This window comes from Onychomys torridus, chromosome 6, assembly GCF_903995425.1.
Source record: "Onychomys torridus chromosome 6, mOncTor1.1, whole genome shotgun sequence".
Lineage (NCBI taxonomy): Eukaryota > Metazoa > Chordata > Mammalia > Rodentia > Cricetidae > Onychomys > Onychomys torridus.
This window is the reverse complement of record NC_050448.1, coordinates 55,136,947-55,163,322: the sequence shown is the minus strand read 5'-3', so window position 1 is coordinate 55,163,322 and position 26,376 is coordinate 55,136,947.

Sequence of the window (26,376 nt, the reverse complement as noted above, 5' to 3'; positions counted from 1 at the left end):
TTGAAGCACATAGGAATACCTGAAGGGTCCAAATTCTTGGAGCTGCACTATAGAATCTTAATACTACTTAACAGTTTTAATTAATGGTATCCTAACCTTATCTTTGAAAAGGCATGGGAACATCAACTTCAAAGTGCCATGCTTCTCTCCAGTTATGGATATCAGATGCAGAATACAAGGACTGTAACTAGAGTTTTCCTGGTCCTGCCTGGCCCATGGTCAGGACAATTCTCTCTCATCCACCAGTCCTGCAGTCCACTTATAAAATAAACACATAGACTCTTACATTATTTAAACTGTTTGGCCTAATGGCTCAGGCTTCTAACTATCTAGTTCTTACATCTTAAATTAACCAATTTCTATAAATCTATGGCTCATGGCTTACCATGTATCTTACATGTTGGTACTCATGGCAGCGGCTGGTAGCATCTCTTGACCCAGCCTTCCTGTTCCCAGTATTCTCTTCTCTGTTTGTCCTGCCTACACTTCCTGCCTGGCTACAGACCAATCAGCATTTTGTTTATACAGAGTAATATCCACAGCATAAGGACCTTTTTGTAAGATCTTATGTTTACCTATTTTAGTATCTACCTTTCATTTTCCCTGTGTGGATTGTCAATGCAACTTTGTAATACTTTTAATCTGCACAACCTTTGGAGAAATTGTTCTTCAGTTCTTTCAACTGACAAGGAGACTCTATTACCTAGTAATCTTTACATGTCATTATTAGTAAAATTTCAAAATTGGCTAACAAGTCATAGCAGAGATCTTCCATATCACACGTATTTAACACAATACTCCTTGCCAGCTCTAGGATTAGTGAATAGTTCTCATTCAATTGCCACTATTTGCATGTGATAAAAAGATAGGGTTTGGGGGTTTAGCTCAGTGGTAGAGCATTTGCCTTGCAAGCGCAAGGCCCTGGGTTCGATCCTCAGCTCAAAAAAAAAAAAAAAAAAGATACAAAGAGTACACTAAATTTGTATAAAACTAATTAGCATAAATGAGAATAAAGAAAAATGAAGGGGATGCCAGACAACTACAGGATTTGGTGATTCCCATGATGAATTTGGTCTTGCTTTGATCTGGCATTATCTTGCTATGTCTTGTGATATCCCAAATGTTTCAGTGAATATGTGTGTTCATTATATAAAAATGTGCAGAACATTGAGGAGTGGTTAGCTTTTACTATATTCTACTTGGTAAGAAATGCAGATTTAAATCATTTAAGAATAATAGTTTCATATTTTAAGTATATTTTTAAGTACTCAGTTTTAGTAAGACCTCTTTTGTCTTTAAATTCCTTTCTGTGAATTACCAACTCTTACACTGTGCCATTATATGTTACAAGTTATATAACTTGTTCTCATTTTGATAGGCGCTCACAGGTAAGAGACTTTGAACTTTTAAAGTGTTAACATTTTTGATAGTAGATTAGACACATTTTACACTATAGTTTGTTCAGGAGTCTTTACAGTAAAGGACTAGAAGGGTATGGCTTAAAAGGAATGTATTTCAGTGTTCATTTGAGAAGGGATAGAGTTATGATAATCAATATTAATTGCTAATTGGACTGAATTGAGAGGTGGGATTCTGGGAATATCTGCAGAGGATTACGTTGATAATACTAACTGAGGAGGCCAGACTAACCCAGTGAGCATGTTGCCCATCCTTGGATAGCAACTTATGATACACACATAGAGAGGAGGAACTGAAGAGCAGCACATTTGCCATCCTTTGCTTCTCTCCTGTGAATGTGATGTGAGCAGTGACTTCAAGCCCTTGCCTCTTGACCTCTTTGCATCTTGTTCTGTGAATTAGGACAAACCCTGACTCCCTTAGGTTGTCTTTGTCAGAATGTTTTGTAACAATAAGAGGGAAATAAAATAAGATAATCACTGATGGTCTCCAATTTAATTTTCTGTATGAGAAGTTTGTTTTATTTCACTGTGTTTCCAACAGGCTGATGCACAAATCCTGACTGATAATAATGTTCTCTCAAAAGTTTATTCATAAATATTGAACTCTGTATTCAGAAGTTTGTTCTTGGACTACTTTGTTTTTGAAACAGGGACTTGTTTATTTCAGGGTTCCTTGTACTTTCTAGGCAGCTAAATTAAAATGACTTTAAACTTCAGATGCTCCTTTCTCTATTTCTCTAGCACTGGGATTATAGACATGTTCCACCCTGACCTGTTTATTACTTGTGGGGTACCAGGAATGTTACCAGGAACATTATTTAAAAATGTTTTAATAACTTAGACTTTTTTCTTTTTTTTTTATGACTATGAGACATGTTGGCTCTTGGCAGCACCAATCTATTTCAGAGAAGATATGGACATTGAAGAAAACTGCATATGGAATTAATTTTCATTGTGGCAAAAGTTAGCCACTGGGCAACAAAGTGCTCTCACGTTGACTGCTGACATTATGCTATCAAAAATGGATAAACAGGACACAAAACAAAGGACTACTGACCCTTGCCAAGACAAGTGTGGTTGTAGCTTTAGAAACAGGTGTCCTCTAAAGCCAGGACAGTATAGCTCCATCGCTGAAGTGGTTTTGTAATCCAAAAAATGTACAGCGCCCCTTCATTTGAAGGCAGCTGAATAGGCAGTGGACAGATGGCTTCTGGTGTGCAGTGCAACAGTAGCTGAAATTTATTCTTGAAAGAATATCTAGTTGTCCCTGTGCTTTTTCCAATCTTGGTTTCAACAATTCACACTCTTACAGTCCCTCCTCTTTCTCCACAATTGGAGTCCTGGGGTTCCACCAGAGGCCTGGCTGAGGATCTCTGCATCCACTTCCATCAGTTATTGGATGAGAGTTCTAGCATGACAGTTAGGGTGTTTGGCCATCCGATCACCAGACTAGGTCAGTTTGGGCTTTCTCTCAACCATTGCCAGTAGTCTACAGTTGAGGTATCATTGTGGATTTCTGGGGGCTTCTCTAGCACTTTGCTTCTTCCTGTTCTCATGTGGTCTTCATTTATCATGGTCTGTTATTCCTTGTTCTCCCTTTCTGTTCTTGATCCAGCTGCGATTTCCTGCTCCCCTAAGCTCTCTTTCCCTTCAAAACTTGCCTTTCATTACTCCCACTGTCGTACAGGTTGTTCATGTAGATCTCATCCCTTTCTCTGTCATTGGGTGATCCCTGTGTCTTTCTTAGGGTCCCGTTTTCTAGGTAGCTTCCTTAGAGTTGTAAGTAGCGGTCTAGTCATCTTTGTTTTACATCTAGTATGCTCCTATGAGTGAGTACATACCATGTTTGTCCTTCTGAGTCTGGGTTGCCTCACTCAGGATGATTTTTTCTAGATCCATCCATTTGCCTGCAAACCTTATGATGTCATTGCTTTTCTCTGCTGAGTAGTACTCCATTGTGTATATGTACCATATTTTCTTTATCCATTCTTCAGTTGAAGGGAATCTAGGTTGTTTCCTGGTTCTGGCTATTACAAACAATGCTGATATGAACATAGCTGAGCAAATGCCCTTGTGGTATGATTGAGCATTCCTTGGGTATATGCCTAAGAGTGCTATAGTTAGGTCTTGAGGGGAGATGTATTCCCAATTTTCTAAGGAAGAGCAATATTGATTTCCAAAGTGGCTGTACAAGCTTGCATTCCCACCATCAGTGGAGGAGAGTTCCCCTTGCTCCACATCCTCTCCAGCATAAGCTGACTTCTGTGTTTTTGATCTTAGCTATTCTGATAGGTGTAAGGTGGTATCTCAGAGTCAATAGCCAAACTAACAGAAACACATGAATTATGAACCAATAGCTGTGGAGCCCCAAACTGGATCATGCCCTCTGGATAAGTGAGACAATTGAATCGCCTGAACTGTTTGGGAGACACCCAGGCAGTGGGACCCAGACCTGTCCTTAGTGCATGAGCTGGCTGTTTGGAACCTGGGGCATATGTGGGGACACTTTGCTCAGCCTGGAAGGAGGGGACTTGACCTGCCTGTGCTGAATCTACCAGGTTGAGCTGAATCCCCAGGGGTGTCTTGGCCCTGGAGGAGATGGGAATGGAGGGGAGGGGCTGGGGGGAAGTTGGGGGCGGGAAGGGGGAGGGCAGGGGAACACATGGCTGATATGTAAAATTAAAACACAAATATAATAAACAAAAAAAAAGAGTAACCAGGCTGACTGAGTCTAACCTTGCCATGGTAGACTATCATTTCATAAAGGAGATGAAGCCACTCACAAGCCAAGAAGAATGGGATGCCGAGGTGAAGCCACCCACAAGCCAAGAAAAATAGGCAGCTGAATTCTAAAAACACTAGCAATTTCCAGAATTAAAATCCTGAATTTTGACAGGACACTGGTGGAATTCAAGTTTACCTGTTACATGGAATACTGGCACTGAATGTAAGGTCCAGCTGTAGGCTTTGTGTACATCCTATTTCACAAATGAGTCGGTCAGATATGCTAAGCCTATAGGCTGAAGATGATGTTCCTACCCTACAGAGAATCCTTGAGTTACTGTCTAGGCAGCTGGCTGTTTCTGTCATGTCACATATTTTTGGAAGTCACTTGTTTGTACTTCCTGTTTTACTAGGTAATATTATTTCCTTCTTGGGTCTCTGAGAGAGTTGAAGATTAGGCAGTTGTGGTTACAGTTTTCCTTGTTAAGAAATTTCAGAAAAAGAAAGTCAATAAAAAAGTGTAAAGTGTATAGATTTGAAAGACATTCTAAGATAGTTTTCTGTTGGTTATAAAAGTTAGGATAGAAAGTGAATTAGGTACATTTTGGATTCACCAAAAAAAAGATAATGCAATATTTTCTCTGAATTTGTCAAATGCAAAAAGACTAGACATTGCTGATGTATTTATTGCTTGTATATATTGTATATAGTTATTATACTTATTGTATATAGTTTTTCTTATATTAGTTATGACTTTTTATTCTTTTTTATTTTTATAAGACAAAAAAGGGGAAATGTAGTGATATTTTATTTGGGCTAAAATGTGGTGATATTTTATTTGTGCTGGAATGTGGTGATATTTTATTTGTATGTTAATAAATAAAGTTTGACTGGAGATTAAAGGGAATAAATAGTAAGCCATTTTAAGGTAAACACAAAAGTCAGGCTCTGGTAGCACATGCCTTTAATCAGGTCACAGGGTAGGCAGAGTCTCTATGTGTTCAAGGACACACTAGGAAACAGCCAAGTGTGGTGACACATGCCTTTAATCCCAGTACCAACCACTGGAGGTCTGTCTGTATAGACAGGCAGTGACAAGGAAGTGAGGTAGCTGGGCTAAGAGCCAATGAGAGGGCAGAACAGCAAGGCAATAAAAACTTGGGTAGACAGGATGTAGCAGTCTTGGAAAGCTATGGTGGCATGGTGAGTTAAGGCTAGCTGGTGGTTCTCACTATTTTCCTGATTTCTAGGGTTTTCACACCTATATTTGGCTCTATGTTTCTTATTTAACAAGACCATTTAGAAATTCATCTACACAATGCCTTTAATAGGTGGGCTACTCTGTTAACCCCTTACCTTCTCTCATCAATCTAATTAATATTTATGGAAACATACATGACAGTCTATGCTTTTCAGGTAAATTTTTCTATATTTGTTATGGTAGAGTCCAAGCCAAGGGATTATGTGTGCTAAGCAGACTGCTCTACCACTGAGCTCCTTTGTCTGTCCATCTGTGACTCTTTCAATTATCTGCTTTTGAACATTCATTCCCTGTGTTTCTATACTGCCTTTCATTGTTCACACCTTTGTATTTTCCTATATACTTTAAATTGGCTCCATGAACATGTGTATTTATATCTACTGTCTTTCCTGCAATTTTTCCATATTTCACTCTGGAATAGTTTATTAAAGTGTGTATAATAACTTTCCCTTTTGAGTCTTCATATGTCTAAATATCTTTCATAATTCTACATCATTTTCTCAATCTAGTAAACTGTTTGTAGCCTCCATAGCCCTCTCAAGGAGGTCTAGTGTAAGCTGAGGGCTCCGATTCCCTCCTCTAATGACTACCTCCTCTCGAGTCTCCTAATTGCGTCACTAATCTCGGAAGTGGGCTTGTTGTAGTCCCACATATTGTTGCATATTTCTTTGCTTGTTTTCCATGCCCCCCATTGTTTACTTTTAGGAGTCCTTCCAACTATCTGGACTTCTTCTTTGTCATTATTTTTATGGTTAATATTTCCATTTTTGGTTTAAATTTTACCAAATCTCTGTGGATATGTAATCCATATACCATAGTAATTGTCTGTTTTAAATACAGACAGTGGTGCTGACATCATAATAACTACAATATCCCATTCATCGCACCAAACATTTCTCTGTTCTTTCTATGCTCTCACACATCCTCCCTCCATAGACCAAGCAAGCCATTGCCTTACATCAGTCACTGCAATTTTTAGATGTTTCTGTTCTGGAAAGCTACATGTCAAAAGGAAGACCTAATTTCACCTGGAAGTGTACTCTGTGCTGCTTCCTAACAGAACTAATTTTATTGTTTCTTTTGTTTTCAGTACTGTTAAGGACAGTTACCTACAGATTAATCTATTAAAACTCTTTTTTAGCTAAAATCCACCCAATGGATGAAGTCCAATTTTTGTTTGTTTGATTTTTTTATGCCTTGGATTAGATATAAAAGTGATAAGGAAGAATTTGTATTTTGTCCCACAGTATTTACTTAATTGTTGATAGGTTTCTGAGTGGAGAGAGCAGAGAGACACAGGGGCAGGCAGGCACACGCGTGTACACACACACACACACACACCAACAGAGACAGAGACAGAGGAGAGAGACTGTTTAGACCAATAAGATTTTGTTCATTACCTGTGACTAGCTCTATCCTATCTTTGATTGATTCTATGCTCTTTCCACAGAGAACACGAGGTGGAACGTCTACATTCTTCATTGAGTCATACTGAATGTTAAAGTGGGAAATATGCCTTTAGCTCAGTATGCTTTCAGGCATATAGGAGCTGGTCGTTGGGTGTTTTTTCTTTGAATGCTGCTGAGTTTACTTTTGGTCTACATTACCTCTATCACACTGCCCTGAATGTGTAAATAGGGTTTTTCGAAACTGCACACACTCAAAATGAATAATGTTTGTTAAGAAAAAATTCTTCCAAAAATAATCACAGTGGGAACTCTTTGTAAATAGTCCCAGAATAAAAGCTATTTAGTTTTCTTATTTATTCAAAAGATAGTAAAGTATTATACTTAAAATCCCAAATAAGAAGATATATTCATTTTAAAATGTTTGTCTTCATTTTGCTCTTTAATAACAGCTAGGCTTGTTTCCATATTGCCCTTGCAGTCTTTTGGGATTCAGGTCAGGACTAAGAGTATACTCCAAAGGTCCCTATGCTTAAAGCTTGACCCTGAGGGTGGTGATGTTGACACAGAGAAATTGGGCCCCATGGAAGGTAGTTCAGTAAGTTCAGTAATTTGGAACATCTCAGTCAGAAGAGATGAATGGATTTCAGCAGCCTCCAGTGGGTTTCTGGAGTTATGATCTATTATAAAAATAGCAAATATGAACAATGAGGCCCTCCCATGTCTACCTTGCCATCATTTGTCTCTCTCTCGTGTTCTAACCATGTGTTTAGCACTATGTTGGGATACAGCCACTAGACTGTATCCCAAGCAGATGCTAACTGACAACAGCTGCTTGATTGTCCCAGTGAGTTGAATGAACTTCTTTTCATCACCAAATATGTGAGCACAGATATTATAGTCTAAGAAAAGAAAATGAATTCAGATATAGGTCTAAATGTTATTATTTATGGTGTACACTATATACTTATTAAGTCTAGTTGGGAAAGTCCATATTTTTATTAAAAATAAAATTTTATATAACATTTTAAATATTTTGGAAGTTAGCAATCTCAAAAAAGCCCCAAACAAACAAAAAACCCAATTCATATCTATTCAAAAAACAGAATTTAGACTATTAATAAAAGGAATATATATTTTATAGCCTATGTAATATATAAGCTGTGAGGAGACATTTGTAATTTTAATCAGTACTTAGAAAGCTTATTATACTAGGGCACCAGGGGATATCATATAATATTTATCACATTAGGAAATGTCAGAAGCAAGGATTATATGTTTATATGTGTAATTTTCCTGGATATTCTATTGTGGTTAAATGGATATTTGCTGACTATTTTACTGAAGTTAAACATATAGCTATGTAACATTTGCAGATGATTTAAACATATTTAGCATGTATTAACCTTTGTTTTTTTCTATGGTCTACAATGACTTTGCTTATAGCATTTATAAGGCTTGCAGAATGATGGAAACTTTAGGAAAAAAAGATAGATAAAAAGTGATAGTTGGCTAATTACCAAGTTGACTTCTCTTTAGAGGCCCAGTGCCAGAGTCTGTGCTAATGTAAATGGTGGGGCAACCTTTGCACCTGGCCCCACATATCTGTGCCAAAACTCTCTACTTTCTCTGGGATGGGTGTTACCTACAAAATACTTTAAAACATTAAAATACTGAGGATCTGACATGCCAACACCAATAAAACATCTGCATGCTTTGTCACAAACACATGAGGCAGAATTTAGCATACTGATTTGAGGGCATCAAATATTTGGAACCTGTTCTCTTCCAGAACTTTTGTAACTAATGCATTCTTAACCCTTGTTGTACTAACTAAACTTTCGGTGTACTATCTTTTTTTTTTTTTTTAAAGAGAGTAATATGCCTCTTGTTTGTAGTATAATCCTCCACATAGGAAAGCCATGTATTTGTCTCCATGTCTGTCTTGCCAATGAACATCACATAATTTCTATATAGCTATCTATTCCACACATCCACTATTTATTTACACATAAATACAATAATTTGAAAAATTATCAAAAGAATAGGAGAGACGAATAAAGAATATTTCTGTACATTTGCTTAATGTGCTCAGAATAGCTGGAATCTTCTGCCATTATACTTACACAATTAAGCTCAATGTGTGTGTACGATAGTCTGATTATAATAGCATACACATACATCGTGCCTTTCAAAAATAGTTTCTTTCTACAACATGCTTTCTTCAGTCTCCAAACTTATTGCAGGGTTTTCATGAATTGAGGAACTGGTTACATTTTCTGGCAAACCATGACTCAACTGGAGGATTAAAAGCATTTTCTTTGTAGTACCCACCAAATGGTTCTATAATCAAAATCTGTCAAAAATTAAAAAAAAAAAAAACAACTAGAAGGTAAAATTCTAGAATGTAACAATAGGTATTGTCACTAAACAGCATTGCTTCAGCAGTGTGACTATGTCCCCTGTGGTGCAACAGCCGCCATTCAGCAGGACACTGTGTGTTATTAAGGTATTATTGGCCATTAAGGGCAGCAGAAGACTCGTTCTGTGGAGAAGCACTGGTCACTGTGTCAGCAGCAGTATTCATTGTACGTTTTAAAGAGGAACACGCTAAAATGACATGTGAACACTTTGACAGCTTGCCCACAGGGCCTTCATTAAAAGCATTTACCATTTTTTAAGCCATCCACAGCAGTCTCTTATTGGAATAGGTAGCTGAAAGCTGTCAGACTCTGGTCTTGTGCTGTGCCTAATGAGCTGTGACCAGGATGCTATTGTCCTCTCAAAAGCTAGGTTTCATTGTATTCTGCAGGAACAGACTTCTGCCTTTCTTAAATTTACATGCAATTTGTAAATTTTATATTGAGCGTGTGTAACATCTCTGACCTGAACTCTTTAAACTGTACTTCTGTATTTCAGCCTTTGATGGAAAAGTGAAACCCAAAGCAGCCAGGATCATGTTGTGAAGATGCAGTAGAGTGGTAGTCATGGTTCTCACTCACTGGGTGATTTTATCATGCCTTCTAATCACTGCTACTTGGAAGGCTGTGCTTACAGTGCTCAGGTTGATTGACAATGATCATTTAATTATATTTTAGTTTATATTTTTGTATATTCACAAAAAGTGCATCTTAGCAGGAACTAAACATTTTCCTATTTAAAATGAAATACAGACATTTTCTTAATTCTTAGGCTTTATATCAGTGATATACTTAAAATACAATAAATTACTTAGAATCATATCTTATCAATTAATATAAGTATGTATGTGTATATACATGCATATATTTACTTGTGTGCCTATGCATTGATATATGCTTTTATATATGGGATGCACATATGTGGATATATCTTAAAATCTGAAAGTTACAAAAATAAAGATATTCTCCTGATTGTTCCTGTGGATTTTTGATGCTAAAATATAACCAGGAAAGAATTATTTTCATATACCTTAGCAATCTATTCTAGCATTCATTTTTTTCTTGGCCATTTTTTTTAAAGTAGGTTTTATTGGCTTCCCCAGGGCTGTCTGCTCAGAACTTAGCCGCATTGCATGTCCTGCATGTCTCAATACTGATCAGACTTGTCCCCACAAGAACTGACAACACATTGATCTTACCATACCATTTCCAGTGTTTATATCTACTCAATTCTCACTCTTCCCCATGTGAAAACTGGAATCCATGACTTACTATTTCACTCCCTTGAAGCATTCCCACAGCTTATATAATCTATGTTGAGCATAAAACTGTTTGGAGCATCTACACTCTGGGACCTTCTATCAATTCTGCTTGCAGAAAACCATCCACCTGGCTGACTAAACTCGTTTTACAGCATGATCAGTAACCTCAGGTGAGTCCTAAATGGGCCAGCAGCCTTCTCACAATTTCCCCATCCAATAAGTCTCCAGAAGTATTTTACGGTTTCTTTTCTCTCCTCTAAATCCAACACTGCCACCATTCCCATTGTACCCATAACTGTCTTCTTTAGAAATAGGAGAAATTGAGAAAATAGAAATAATCATAGGGGAGAAATTCTCAATGTGCCCCATGTCCAATTCATATCTGTCTACCTGGCTTCTCCACATCCTCTCATTTTTGTGATTGAGGATGAGTTCCTTTAATTTGCCACTTGACCTGTCTACTTTGCTTTACTCCAGGACATAACTCCAGCAATCATTTCCTCTCTCACTGTTTCTGTCTTTCCTTTCCATTAACACTTGTCTCAGTTTCTGATTCCCATGGTAACCATCTTTACAGGTCTGTCCTACTGACTGCATCATCACACATCTAAACTGCTTAGAGTCTCACTGTCTTCCTTGAAGCTTTTTTGAAGTCACTGATTTTCACTTTTATTGCCCAACTAAAACTTCATCACTTTTATCCTCCTTAGCAAATCCACTAGACAATTTCCTATTAATATTGTATGTAATTGATTAGCTGTATTTCACTATACAAATGTGAAACATTAACTATTTGTGGGTGAACAGCAAATACCTATGGTTGCCTTTCCACCCAGAATTCTGGGCTTGTGTAATGAGTAGGTTGCTTGCAATCTGTCTTAGTTCAGGTTTCTATTCCTGTGACAAAATACTATGACCAAAAGCATCTTGGAGAGGAAAGGGTTTATTTGGCTTGCATATCCTGAATTTCAGAGTCCACTGATGGATGCCAGGGCATCCAAACCAGGCAGCAACCTGGAGGCAGGAGCTGGTGCAGAAGCCATGGAGAAATATTGCTTACTGGCGTGCCTTTTGAGGATTGCTCAGCCTATTTTCTTAGAGAATCCAAGACCACTGGCCCAGGGCTTGCTCCAAACACAGTGGGATGGGCCCTTTGCCATCAACCACTAATTAAGAAAACGCAAATGCCCTACAGGCTTTTACATCCCAAACTTACAGAGGCAATCTTTCCATTGAGTTTTCTTCCCTCACAATGATTCTAACATGTGTCAAGTTGTCATAAAACTAGCCAGCATATTATCTTCATAGTATAAAGCCATTACAAAACAAAAAAAAATACACTAGATTTTATAAGGATAAAACTTTACCTTTCAACTCCACATTAAAACATAACTTCTTTCACATTTTTATTCATTTTAGGAAAGTAAACTTTATCTTTTCCATTATATGAACAAAATGAACCTGTAGTATATTTTAGAATCCATTCATTCTTTTTATACTTCATTGTTTTTATACTTCACAGTCAAACCATGGTCAAATCTTTTCTTTACACTAAAAATCATTCAAAATATTTTCTTCAGACAGATTCCACCAGGGGCAGTTTGTCCAAATTATCAATATCGCCAACCAAGAATGTACCTTTGCTTCCCTACATACTGTTTCAAATGAAAGAGAGATGGAAGTCAAACCATGGTGATTGCAACACAAAACCTTTCAGTGGTTTTCTAGTTTATTTGAGAAAAACTCAAAATTCTTTTTTTTTTTTACCTTGAAACTAGTTTAATAACTTAAAATAGGAAATCCCTCTTCCTAGAAGGGAAGTTTACATAAGATCAGAAATAACAAGAACTATAAATCAAGACCAGAAAGCAACCTGGTGAGCATAGATGAATTTCTAAATGGTCTTATTAAATAAAAAACAAGGAGCCAAATATAGGAGTGAAAGCGTTAGAGAGATCAGGGAAATAGGGAAAGCCACCAGTCAACCTTACCTCAGCAACTCTGCAGCTTCCAAATGCAAGTTACTTCCTGTCTACCCACATCTATATGCCTTGCTGTTCTGTTCTCTGAATCCCCACAAGGTCTGACCTCACTGCCAAGTTGACTAGTAGGACTTTACTAAGGACAGCTCAGGAGGTCTTTCGCTATTGTTAAACCTTGCTAGAGTCTTATCTTCTGCCTGCCATTGTGGCTGTTCCTCATCTGGAAAAAACTAGCTTCCCAAAGAATTGATAGTCTTTGTTTTAGTTTGCTGAACCCTAGTCCCAAGGCCTTCTTCATGTGTATTGCTCAATATATATATATTTACGTGAAAATATTTCAATAATTATATTCTCACCTATTATAGAGCATATATACTTCAGCTCCCATTTTGTTTACCATTCACCAGTGCAGAATGTCATGTCCTTGATTATTCATATTTCACACAAACACACACTCACACATATATGTATATATGTGTGTGTATGCACATATATACATATATATATGTATGCACACTTATATACATATACATACACACACATATATACATACACACATATACATACATATTTATGTTGTTGCCAATATTAATATTTTCTATTTCATGTTTGCTGTTCTTGGTTTTTCTCTGATTTGCCTGCTTTTTGCATCTCTGCTGCTTGTGGAAACTGTCTCACCTCCCAGTCATGAGCTTCTGACCTTATTTTCAGTACCAGGCATGGAGCAAATTAAAAATTTGACAATCTGCCAGCAGTTGCTGGTCTCCATTGCAATGGCGCCACTGTTGCACAGTTCTGGTACATCTTGCCTGGCAGGTGGTCTTGCCATTCCTAGGATTTATAGCTGAGTAGGACTGTTTATCCTTTTGCTTCTCCAGTAAGAAGCATAGACCCTTCTAGGACTATGGTACCTTGCTGGGAGGGAGAAAATATGCCACCCAAGTTCACATTTATTTCTCTAAATCATGTATCCAAGGTATATTGTGTCTTCCACAATAGGGGCTTATCGTCTAGTTTTGTGGGCAACCATGGAAAAAGACAAAACCATGATTGCTTTGTGGAACTCTCCAACAAAGAATTCCTAAGAAGTATCCTACCACTGACATTAGGGCTTTTTTTTGTTTAATAACCCTTGTCTTCTTCAGCCATGCAGAGTATCTCATTTCAAACAGTGTTTTATTTTTTTTTAAATAAGTTGTATTTTTAAAATTTCTTTACAAGAGAGTAGGTTTCAATATGCCCTATAGAACCTCTTTATTTTTTAACTCTATCCTACCTTCTTGTATCCTCTATTTCACTTCCCCTCCTGTTTTATATCAAAAAAGGTTTTTCAAATGCTATGACTTGACAATACTAATTTACATTTCATAACACAAAAGAAGTATGTAGCAATGTGAATGGATTCTAAAAACAGATAATTTACAAAAGAGATGCCATTCGTGTTGGCCTAAGACTGTAATCCCAGAACTCAGAATATGGAGGTAGGAATGTCACAAATTCAAGGCCAACCTGGACTAATGAATGAATTTGAGGACAGTTTGGGCTATGTAGTGAAACTCTGTCTCAAAAAGCCTAAATAAAACAAACAAAATAATGACAAGCAAAACTGAGAAACCCGGCATCATCTCACAGCATCTCAATAGCTGAAATCAAAGTGTGGGATCATGGCTCTTCATTCTTAGCTGGTTTTTGAGGGCTCTCTGTGCCAGTATACTCAATAACATTTTTAAAAAATATTTTGAAACACTTTGAAATCTTGCCAATTATTTTTCATATAAAAGTATATACAATTTAACAAAATTGGTGCATTTTAATGATAATTATATTACCAAACAGAAAGTCATGTTTTTTAATTCAAATACGTGTCTTCACTTTCTTGAAGCACAACTTGAAGCCTTCAGTTGTCCAGTTTATCTCTCTTCATATCTCTCTCTACATATATGTTTACAAATTTTTTCTCCTTAGTGTGATTTTGTACCCTTAAGCAGTTTCCAAAAACTATTCTTAGATATTTCATGTTGAAATTGTCTGAAGCTTTTTTTTTTTTTTTTTTTTTTATTAACATCTTAGATCTTTCTGATTTTCTCTCTTATGTTTTGCCCTGGTTTCAGTCCACAGTTATGGTGACTTAATTGTCATGCTTCATTTTTCCATTTGTAGGAGAACCTTTGCAATCATTTTTATTTTATATTCTTTACCCTAAATGATGTCTTAACGTTCTTAAAAATAACAGGAATAGGATGATGTATTAGTCACATTTCTTGTCGCTAAAGCAAAAGACCTGACAAGAAGCACTTGAAGGAATGGAGGCTTTATTCCAGGTCCAGGGGATGCATTTCAACAGCAAGGAAGGCACAGGCAGGGCAGCAAATGTGGAAGGCAGCTCAGCAATTTGCTTTTGCATTCAGAAATCAGAGAACAAATAGGAAGTGGATCCATGCTATGCAATATCAAAGCCTGCCACCAAGTGATCCACCGCTTCCAGTGAGAACATATCTCCTCAAAGTTCAACATTCCTCACAAACAGCTCTATTAGCCAAGGTTTTCAAGCAACAATCCTACGGAACATCTAGTACTCAAACCAAAATATTACTTATTGTAAAAACTGTAAAGTAAGAAGTAATATTTAAAATAAAATGTGTAATATGTCACTTGCCCTATATATTTACACAGATTAGGTGATATTTTGCAACAGTTTTTGCCAGGCCCCACATCTGGCTAATAGCTGGAGGTACAGTCCCCTCTCCAGGGGATTCTGAATTTGGCAACAGCTGCAGCAGTTGGTAGCCATCTGGTTTTCCTCCTCAATCCTCCAGGTTCTCTATGCTAGCCTGGTACCTTTTTAGAACTCTATACTTGTTTCTTTTTTAGCCATGGCTATCAGTTTTCTTGAGATAACACTTTTTATATATTTTCTTAATAAAGAAAATAATTTTCTTTTACCGTATTTTAAGTAATTATATCTCATTAAATCATTTACCATTATATCATTGGTGGAAGTATTAAGGCAACTCCACGTATTTTAAAAGGGAGGTTTATTTTTGTAGGGTAACTTACAAGTAAAGGATAGGTTATAGGGTCAGGGAAAGGTGAAGTGCTGTCCAGTGGTATTCTTTGGAGAACTCTGCTCGGTCTACCTTCAGTGTCCAGGATCCAGGAATCAAGAGAGCCAGCACATCCGGATCTCTGGTCTTAAGGGTTCCTCTCTCAGCCCTGCCTCATAAGCATGACACTTACTGGAAGCCTCAATGGGGTAGTACTTCCAGGTCAAAGCTGGAACAGCAACCTACAACATGTAATTAGTGCCTTTTGTGTTTTAAAATTCTATATTCAAAAATCTCAAGCCTCACAAACTTCTTTTTTTCTACTGCAAAATGACTTTGGTAAATAACTGAGTTTCTTTTTATTTAAAATGTCAAGTCTGACAAAACTTTCAATAGGAGTCCTGATACATTAATTCTGATTGTGATTGGCAATGCATTTTAACTGATTTATATTACTCACAACAAGTGGTTCCACATGACTGATTATTTACAATCAAAATAAAATTCTTTGTTCTCAACTCATCTATCACACATGGAAAACAAAAATAACCATGCAATTCTGTATTGCATTGGCTTGCATTGATATCTTTTCAAGGCAGGAATAAACAATCTGTTTTTCTCATTGGTGAGTAACATCTATTGCTTCTCCATTTCATTAGCTATTTATGATGAAGAGTGACTGACTGACCCCCTGGCCTTGAAGTTACTACATCCTGGAATAATCCCGGTAATTTGCATATAAGTGGGTAGAAACAAGCCAAATCTTACAAGTATAACCATAGCCAACTATTTGTTCATGTTAGTTGTCGAGGTCTAATGTTCTTGTTTTAATCACAATGCTGTACTTGTCTTTATCCCCTAACTTCAACTTAATGACAGAACTCTAAGAGAAATTGCAACATTCTCTGGCGGACAGGAATTTAGATATCCAAGAGCTTTTAGGTACTGCTAAACTTGCACAACTGCTAAACTTGCTGAGATGCCAGTAGAGTAACAGAGGGGAAAGATACTGGCAAATTCTATTTCCATAAAATTTCAAATACAGAAGTGGGAGAAAAAAGTAGACAAAATTAAGCAACCCAGATTTGCAAGGTATGTTTCAAAGGATATTAAAGAAGGATGAGGAATAGAGACATGTATGAAAAGGAGTACTCCTAAAAATTCATGTTTTAAAATGGAGGTGTGGAATATGCCAACATAAACAATCCAAAGAGCAGAAGAAGAAGTGATGGAGAACAATGATGAGAATTTAGTTGTAAAACATGAAGCAAACAAGACAAATATGATATCTAGTCTAAGTAAAAGATAAGTGGAGCAGTGACCTTATGCTCCATGGACATAAGGAGTAATATTGAATAGCAGTGATTGAATTTTACAAAAAGACACCATTTCACAGTGAATGGGATATGGTGGTATCAGCAAGATTACTAATTATGAACAGTTACTAGTAGATGTTTAGGGGAAGGGGAGCATGTCCAGGGACATACATACCCAGTATAAAAACTGTGATCTGTAGAGTTCATGAAGATGGGTGAAATGATTAAATTATTTAATAAGAATGATACATGAAGAAATATTTGATAAGACAGAAGACAACAAGATCAGTATAGCTCTGCCAATACATAGATTGGAGAGAACAGGGTCAATCTCTCAAACAAAAAATTAAAGTGTAAGTAACATTTAAACATACTACATCAAAAGGTTGGGCGTGTGACTGTGTATCGAATCTGATTTGTGATTTTATCAAATATTTCCTGTAATATAGGGTCCTCATTCATAAGCTGAGAACGATGAACTTGGAATATAGATGAGTAGAGGAGATTGGGAAGAACTGAGAAGATACTGCATAGTCTTCTAAAAGCATGAGAAAGCAAGGATTTAAAGAAATGGCAATCATTGTCAGGTCTATAATGCTGAAATTAATCTGAAATGACAATAATCAGTTTAGGGATTGTCTAATTCCAGCTATTGGGCTTATAAAACAGGATTGTTGTTCACAGATCTTTCTAGCTGACCAAAGCAGAGTGCACATGTCTAGGTATATTGTAGAAGAATGATTGTGGATGAAGATGTTAGCAGGGTGCAGCTCTACTACAGCCTGTGAGGTCATCATTACCATTTTAGTACAGTAGAGCTGATGCATAAAGGTGACCATAATGTGACTTCATTCTATCTAGTGCTCTGTATCTCACATTATACAGTTCTTTCACAACATTCAAATTCCTAAATTCTAAATCCACATGGAAATTCTTCTTATGTCTCATTTTTAAGTATCTTTATGTTAATAATGTTGTCCAAGATTTGCCTTATTTATTATTTTCAGAGTTTTGTGATGATTGTATCTCATTTGTTAATACTTTTACAGTATATGCCAACCTATATATTTTATACCTTAACAATATGTTAAAAAAAGGTATGTATTTATAACCATACTTATTTCTGTGTAGCATGTGAATTATTTTATGAATGATACCATACTGAGTATGTCTTTCTAAAATTATTTTTCCTTTATTGTGTTGTGAAGGTCAATCTGGAATTAATGTGTAGAATGTTGCTCAAGTTCTTGCATGTTAGTCACCCTAGAAGTCTGGAAACACCTTGATTAACGGAATTTCTTAACCATCTTCAAAACAAGGAGTTTAAGTATTGATATACAGCTTGTCAGAATTATTTACTGATGATGGTAAGATTTATGTTAGCAACACAGGAGACTGTAATATTAATGTGAGTAGATAGGATTATACAGGAAACCCTGACTGAAGCACCATGTCATTGTGTGAGTTCTGGTATATTTTACAAAGAACATGCGGTTTCTGTATTGTTTACATGTTGAGCGAAAAAGAGAAAACTTGGTGCTGGCAGCCTGGGCAGCTGATGGACAGCCATGAGCTGTGATACCATCCTTACCTAATTATTACAACAACAATGCTACATTTCCTTCAATAGAGTAAGTAGATTTGTAGATGTTGTCATCAGGCCCTGTAAGTCCTCTTCAGTGTCTCTCTCTTCCAATCACTGTGTAGCCAATGAAATTATATTTATGAAACCAATTTTGATAGACAAATTACAAATTATTCTATATCTCTTGCTGCTTGCATATCTTCAGTAAAAAAAAAAATCCCATTAATATCTATTACCTTATTGATATCAATGAAGTTCAATGAAGACAATGACTAAGTTAACATTCTGGTATAGTCTATAGACAAATAGAGTTAATAGATCAGTGAATACCATTCCAATTTCATAAAATTTTGCTATACTGTCAAACTCTTACATCAATTTCTATATACAGAATTAATATGAAAATTTTCTCATTTTCCATGTCCTAGAAAATATTAGCAATTTTAGATCTTTGCATGTTGATAATCTAGGCAATAATCATTGGATGGTAAGTAGGATCTTCTCTAATTAAGAATAAGCATCCTTTCCTGTAGATTTTGGCCCCAGATGTTTCCTCTTCTGTAGTGGGTAGCCATGCCAGCATTGGCCTGGAAGTTCCAACCCCATTGAGGCTTTGGTAATGGTCACGCCCACAAGGCAGGGAAGAGGAAGGAAGCGGAAGACCCAGGATGTAGAGGAGGTCTGTCTTGGTTCCAGGACCTGGGCGCTTGGAGGTAGACCAAGCAGAGTTCTCCAGAGAACACCGCCGGACTCTGTGATACCTTTCCCAGACCCCACAACCTATCCCTTCATTTGTAAGTTACCCCACAAAATAAACCTCCCTTTTAACTACATGGAGTGGCCTTAATAATTATACCAATACTCTTCTGTAGATTTATAGATGCTGTTTGCTTATTTTGTATCTATTTGTGTTGTTTATCTTATGGACTTGATGTTTTAAACTATTTAATTTACTTACTTAACTGTATAGGCATATGGTCACATACATGCCACAGCATATACGTAGGGTCAAAGGACATTCTGTGGAAGTTCTGGGAATCGATTACTTTTCCATCATGTGGAAGCCCAGGGATCAGTCTCTTGGCATCAGGCTTGGCTTCAGGCTTCTGTATCTGCTGAATCTTCTTTTGTCAGCCTTTCCTATAAACTCACAAAATTCTTTCACATGATGTGCTTTAACAACCTATAATTCTTATGAACAGCACATATCATCTGCAGATACAGGGCTTTCTCTCACATTTCATTGGATGTGTTGAGTATTGAGTACGTTTTAAGTAATCTATGTAGTTACTTTTTTTTTTTTTTTTTTTTTTGCCTTACTAGGATATACTTCGATGAAACTGTCAATCCCATGGAAAAGGTGGATGAAGGATTGTGTGAACCAGAAGAGTCAAGGACACACACACAAGAGAATGCACAGAATCAACTAACTAGGACTCATAGGAGCTCACAGATACTGAATCGCCAACCAGAGAGCTTACATGGGACTGACCTATACATAAGTTACAGTTGTGTAGCTTAGTCTTCTTGGGGGACTCCTAACAGTGGGATCCGGGGCTGTCTCTGACTCTGTTCCCTGCATTGGGGACCCTTTCTTCTTATCAGGTTGCCTCCTCCAGGCTTAATAGGAGAAAAGGTACCTGAAACTTGATGTATCATGGATAGCTGATAAACATGGGAGGCCTGCCTTTTTCTGAAGAGAAAGGAGGAGGAGTGGATGGGGGAAGGGCAAAGAGAGAAGGTTGGGGAGAGGGGCCATCAGGAGATAATGGAGGAAGGGGAAACTGTGACTAGGGAGGGAAAATCAGTTAATTAACTGAATAATTAATTAAAAAGAAATATTTGATATTCAGATATTTTAAAAATAGTTCCTGTTATTTTCTCTTAAATACGAGTTTAAGGTTTCATATTATATTTTTATCAATTTCAATGGCTATTCATTAACATTCAAAAAATGAATATTATAGGCTACCATTAATCATGTGAAACACCTAGGGTTATGCTAATGTAAAATGTATACACTCAGCATGAAGTGAAAAATTCCTTTCTATAATATGATCTAAAATATAGAAAAAGAAAGAATTATGAAAATGATAAAAATACGCAAGCAATGGAACTACCAACAGTTTAATGTATCTATTTACTTTCTAGTTACTTAAGGAAACATGTCTTTCTAATCATTAAAATTTAAATTATTCTATTATTTGTAATACATTTCCAATACCCTGATAATAACATGGCCTGCTTGGTGGAATTCAGTTCCAGTTTTGGGGTGTATATACACATGTGGTATGTATTTCCTCATCAGGTTAGATAATACAGCAGGCTTCCTTTCTTTCAATACTGTTTGACTAAGTTTTTAGCCTGATCTACTTACTATAAAGGTCTCTGTCAGCCTTTTACCCAATTATCCCATCACCACTGGTCAGTGTTGCTCTAACTCATTTTTTAAATAGGACAAATGGTGATCTGGAAATTCTATCTAACATTATTTTACATCAGTCTAGGTTGTTGCATTCTGCTTCTCAGATGCTGTTGCTACGTGAGCTAGAAGCACATCAAGACACAAGGGCAGGGCATGTGTTCTTGAAAACTGTGTAGGAAGTCCTTCACTCCAGCTTCATTCAATGCCCATGTTACAATAACTTTCTTTACCAATCAATAGGAAGAAATGTTAAAATAAAATCTCATCTTTTTCTGGTTTGCATTGTTTGAGTCAAGGATTTATGTTATGGTAATTGGACCAGAAACTTATTCTATGGTGGCACAGAAGACACGATTATTTTGAAAATTTTAGTGTGGTAGGGGAAACACAGATGACTGAATTCAATCCTAAGCCCTTTTTCTGAGTGGTCTGGAGTAAGGCTGCAGAATTCTAAAGCACTCCTCTGACTCATCATTTGAGAGCAGCAGATCTCACACTTTTGCTGTACTTCTGGGAGCCACAAGTAGATTGGCTTCTTTAATAATCACTTGCACCATACTTTCCATACTTTTTCTCCTATATCACTTCTTTATGAGTTTATGCTAATCTCTATATTAATTGCAATATTCCTCCTACCATTTTCAACAATGTCCTTCATTCTCATTTTTATAGTAGAAATGAGAATCTTCAAGAAAAGATATGCAATAAATGTAGATATGTGTTCTGTTTTCTAATCCTTTGTTCGCCTTCCACATCTCTAGAATTAATGTGTGAATCCCAGGCCAGTCGGGTTGATTTACTTAATACTCTGCAGCATTTAACAAATATCATTTATAGAGCAATGAATATGCTGTTTATGAAAGCAGCATGGTTCCCTAAGATTCCAGATCAGACTGCCATGCCTAGGAGTCTAAAAAGGATGAGCACTCAGTCCTTCACAGCAAGCAAATCCCAGCTTGAGATTCAGCAATTGCTTGATTCTTCATATGTTAGCCAAGGATAATGAAAGCTGGATGTCTTCTGATGTCTGACTTACTTGACTGAAATGTAAAAGGAGCCATGGTTACCATCTATGCAACTTTATAATATTATATCTTTCTTATATTTTAAAAATAAACAACATAAGTTTTCTCTATGTTTTATAATTGCTGTCTGATTTCTGTACTCAAAATCATCTAGAAATAACTGAAGACATTTGGTATTTTCCAACCTTTTAATGATTTTTCCATGAGCTGTGTATTGTTTGTAAGTTGCATCTTATTCTTTCACTAGATATTTCTTACTCTATTTTATTATTTATAACCTTTTATATTTCTTAGTTGGCTTATATCCAACTATGCAAAAATTCCAACCTCACTATATTTAAATAACTTTTGATCTGATTTTATTCTAATCTTTAAGAAGACATATTTTCTAATATGTGCTTGCTTTGATATTTGTATTTATAGCTAATAATAGAAGGTAATTATTTTCGATTAGGGGCTTAATGTTGTTATTTCTATCTAACACTAACGTACATTAAAAGTAAATATAGACTCACTATGATTTAGTAATTTACTCATAAACTTAATTAATTATAGATTAGCACTGTCTTGTGGAATCTTAATGCCTGGCAGGTGGAGACAAGAATTTGAAAGTATGGACTAGACTAGTTAATATAGCAAGATCTTATCTCCTCCTCTTAAAAAATAGAGAAAGAAAGAGGGAAAAAAGAATCATTGAAAGGGCAAAGGAAAAGAGATAGAGAGAGAGTGAGGTGGAGTAGTGAGAGAGGTTGAGAATTGAGTATCAAATTTAGGTTATGGGACATAACATATTTATTACAATTATCTATATAAAGTTTACATATCACAAAATTTTAAAATGTCATTATCTAGATGAAAAACATTTTCTATATATCAATTCACTAACACTATTAAAAAATACATATATTTTGTCAGGCTAAAAATACAGTTATACTTTGCTCATATTTATGTAATGAATTGATCTAAATTCTAAATTCTTGATATCATATATTGAATATTTTGTTAAGTATTTAGAACGTGATTTATTCCACCATCTCTTATTAAAAAGTACTTAACTGAAGATGGAAAATAGGTAATAAATTTTGAGGGATATGAAACTTGAATCTGGTGCAGATTTTAAAGCACTTTCAATGCAAGCACTAGGACCGAGATTTTTGGGTCACCAGACTCCCAGTAAATGCAGGGTGGATATGATGGACTGCTGTAATTTTGTTTCAAAAGTCAGAGATATGATTCCCAGAGCTCTCTGGCTAGGGAGACTAGGCAGATCTGAGAGCTGTTCTGTTTATCAGAACCTGTCTCATTGAATAAAGTGGAGGAATAATGAGGGATGATTTCTGACATCAACCTCAGATTACCACAAGCAAATACTGCTCAACAAGGAGGTAGGTTTAGCTAATTTCAGTATATATTGCCTCTGTGGGGGAGCACTTCTCAAGCAATAGAAATCCAGGGGGAGAAAGCTATGGTGAACAATTTCTGCAAACACTATCAACATTTATTTGTACATAGACCAGAGGAAGGCTTTGCCACTCCTCCCCTCTGAGCTATACTGCAGGGGAAAGGCTTTGATATTTTCCTATGAGTCTTAGGCTATGATCCTTGACATGGTCACCTCATTGCAACAACACATACCCACCCTGGTCTTCGCATACTTCCTCTTCCGGACTTCCTGTACACCCCAGATGTGAATATAAATGTTCATGGAACTGCTACCATATCAGAGGACAGCGTTCATGAAAATCTGAATCCATGCTCTTCAGTGGTGGCCACTCACATTTGGCCATAATAAACATTCTCTTACTCCCTTTGAAGCAAGATGTGTGTGGTGTCAAGAACTGAAAGACACAATGTCAGTAGCACATCACTTTTTTTCCAACATGGTCTCTATATTTGACGCAACATAACTGAAATCCCAGCAAGTTATCTCTTTTTAAGGTTTATATGGACATTCTTAAGAACCAGAATCTCCACACTGATACTAAAGATCAAAGCTAAAGGAGCTAAATTTGACCTGAAATTTTCCAAAAATGCAACCTAGATTAATGCAGTTGACTCAGACATAGACAAATGAAAATGCAATTGAATGATCTTCCAGGACAAGATTTTTCTCATCTCTATTACACTCCTATCAGCTTCCTTCTTGTCCTCTGTCCTTCTTTACAGGTGTCAATCTTGCATCCTGGCTTCCCAAGCTCCTCGGTTTCCTTGCCTTTTCATCTTTTACATATATTTCTCCAATTTATCTCTTGGACTTCTCGCCATCTGCTCTTTGAAAGACTTGAACTGACACACAATCTCTGGAATGATGTTATACTAGTACTACACTATCAAACCTTTATTAACAGATTAAATGTGCAAGCAAATAAAATACACAGGCTCAGCTGTTGAAGAGGGAAACAGAAATCATGAATAAATCTAGCTCTGTTTGAGAGTGTAAATTGTGTGCACTTTTCAGCAATACTGTTGGAAGTGTCGTTACTTTTGCTGTGCAGACTTGTACTGTCTCTTGTTATATGGTACTTTGTATGAAAAGCAGGCACATCCTCCTTCCCAAACAGCTACAGAAAACTCCATGCTTGCATTCATGCCAGGTTTGAGGAGACAACTTATAGCACAGTGTAGGAGCCTGCATGGGCCACACATGGTGTTAACAATGGCAAGCTACAGCCACTGAACATACAGTGTTTGTGCAAATACCATGCTCTTTTACTGCTGCTGCTGCTGCTGCTGATAATAATAATAATAATAATAATAATAATAATAATAATAAAATAAAATCCATAAATTGTGGTGTGTCTTTGATTTTGTAGCAGGTGATCTCAGAAAATACTGAATACTGACCTATTGAGAAATTAAACATTGTTATACCCAGTTTGAAAGAATAGTAGATCTTGAAGCTCAATAGAGCTTGGGGCATAGGCCTGGGTCACCTCACTTTCTCATTTGGAAATAGCCATGAAAATCTCAGTTGAATATTAACTTGCCTCAGCTATATGGTAGCAGCTCATAATTCAGGTGAGTGCAGTTTAGAAAGGACCAGACAGTAGTGTCTGTGGCTTGCACATATAATAACAAATTTAACTTCGATTATTTCCTGCTCATCTTATGTCTACCATCTAATGTAAATGAAGGGCCATTCGTGGAATAGTTTCTCGTGACATAAGAGATGGATATGAATAAGGAAAAGTAACTGGATAGTATAATGTTGAAAAGACTGCTTTTCAAGTGCCGCTCAACACAATGTACAGCTAACTAGTTTCTCATCCTTTAAAGGCTGCCTTCTACCTATGTACATGTTGCCTAAGTTTTCACTTGCAAAACCTAAATAATGATGGTACCTAGCTTGAGTAGGGTCCTTTACACTTAAAATAATAAATATAGCTTATTCATTCTGCCCACAGTGTGTTATAACAGAAATAGGAGTGACGTTTATTTCCTTAAACAAGCTCAAAAGAAAACCAAGTTTATCACTTATTTTGTACATGAGGAGATTCAGCTCTCTGTAACAGCTTTTTCACGTAGAAGGATTATCAGTGCTGTGGAAGCAAAGTGAAGTAATTTATGCAAGATCTTAAGTTATACCCAAACCATTCTACTATACAAGAAGCTTCATAACCAGTATATTCCAAACAATTTCCACCATATATTAAAAGTTTATAGGTTTGATGTTATTATTATAACAGAAAATTTTTAAGACAGATCAAAGGAGTTACATTTGAAGCATAAAATTGGTCACTGAGTATATTGACCACTTTGGAAACACTCTGCTTAGGACATGACATTATATGCAGAATGCAAAAACAAAGGAGAAATATGATTTAGAAGAAGTTATGTCTTTTAACACTGTGACCTAAAATAAAATTATAACTTTTCATATATATATATTTCTAGAGATTCCAACAAGCTGCTACAGCTCCACCTAAATAAATCTCCATAGAAGGATGAACCAGTTCGACCTCGCTCAAGCCTGTCTCCATTCATTAGCCTTTACTGGAATAAAAAGTCCTAGGAAGTGTAATATAAGAGGAGTTGGACTGTTGAGATAAACCTTTTGTACACTGTGTGAAGTTATGTCTCTATCCTTCCTCACCTGCCTAAGGCACCTTCTGATTGGTTTAATAAATACCTGAATGGCCAATAGCTATGCAGGAGATGATAGGCAGGACTTCTGGAGAGAGATAGAAACTCTGGGAAGGAATTTGAGGCCAGAGCGATTCACCAGCCAGACGTGGAAGAAGTCAAACTTACAGTGCCAAAGAGAGGTAAAGAGTCATGTGGTACAAGGCAGATTAATACAAATGATTCAATTTTAAGTTTTAAGAGTTTGTTGGGAAGAAGCCTAAGCTACGGCCAAGCTTTCATAATTAATAAAAAGTTTTCATGTCATTATTCAGGGGCTGGCAGTCCAAAGAAAACCTGGCTATATTGGACAATAAAGGAAAGGAAAATATTAAAAAGTCCTATCTCATGTATGATAACAGAAATGTTAACTTTACACCTTT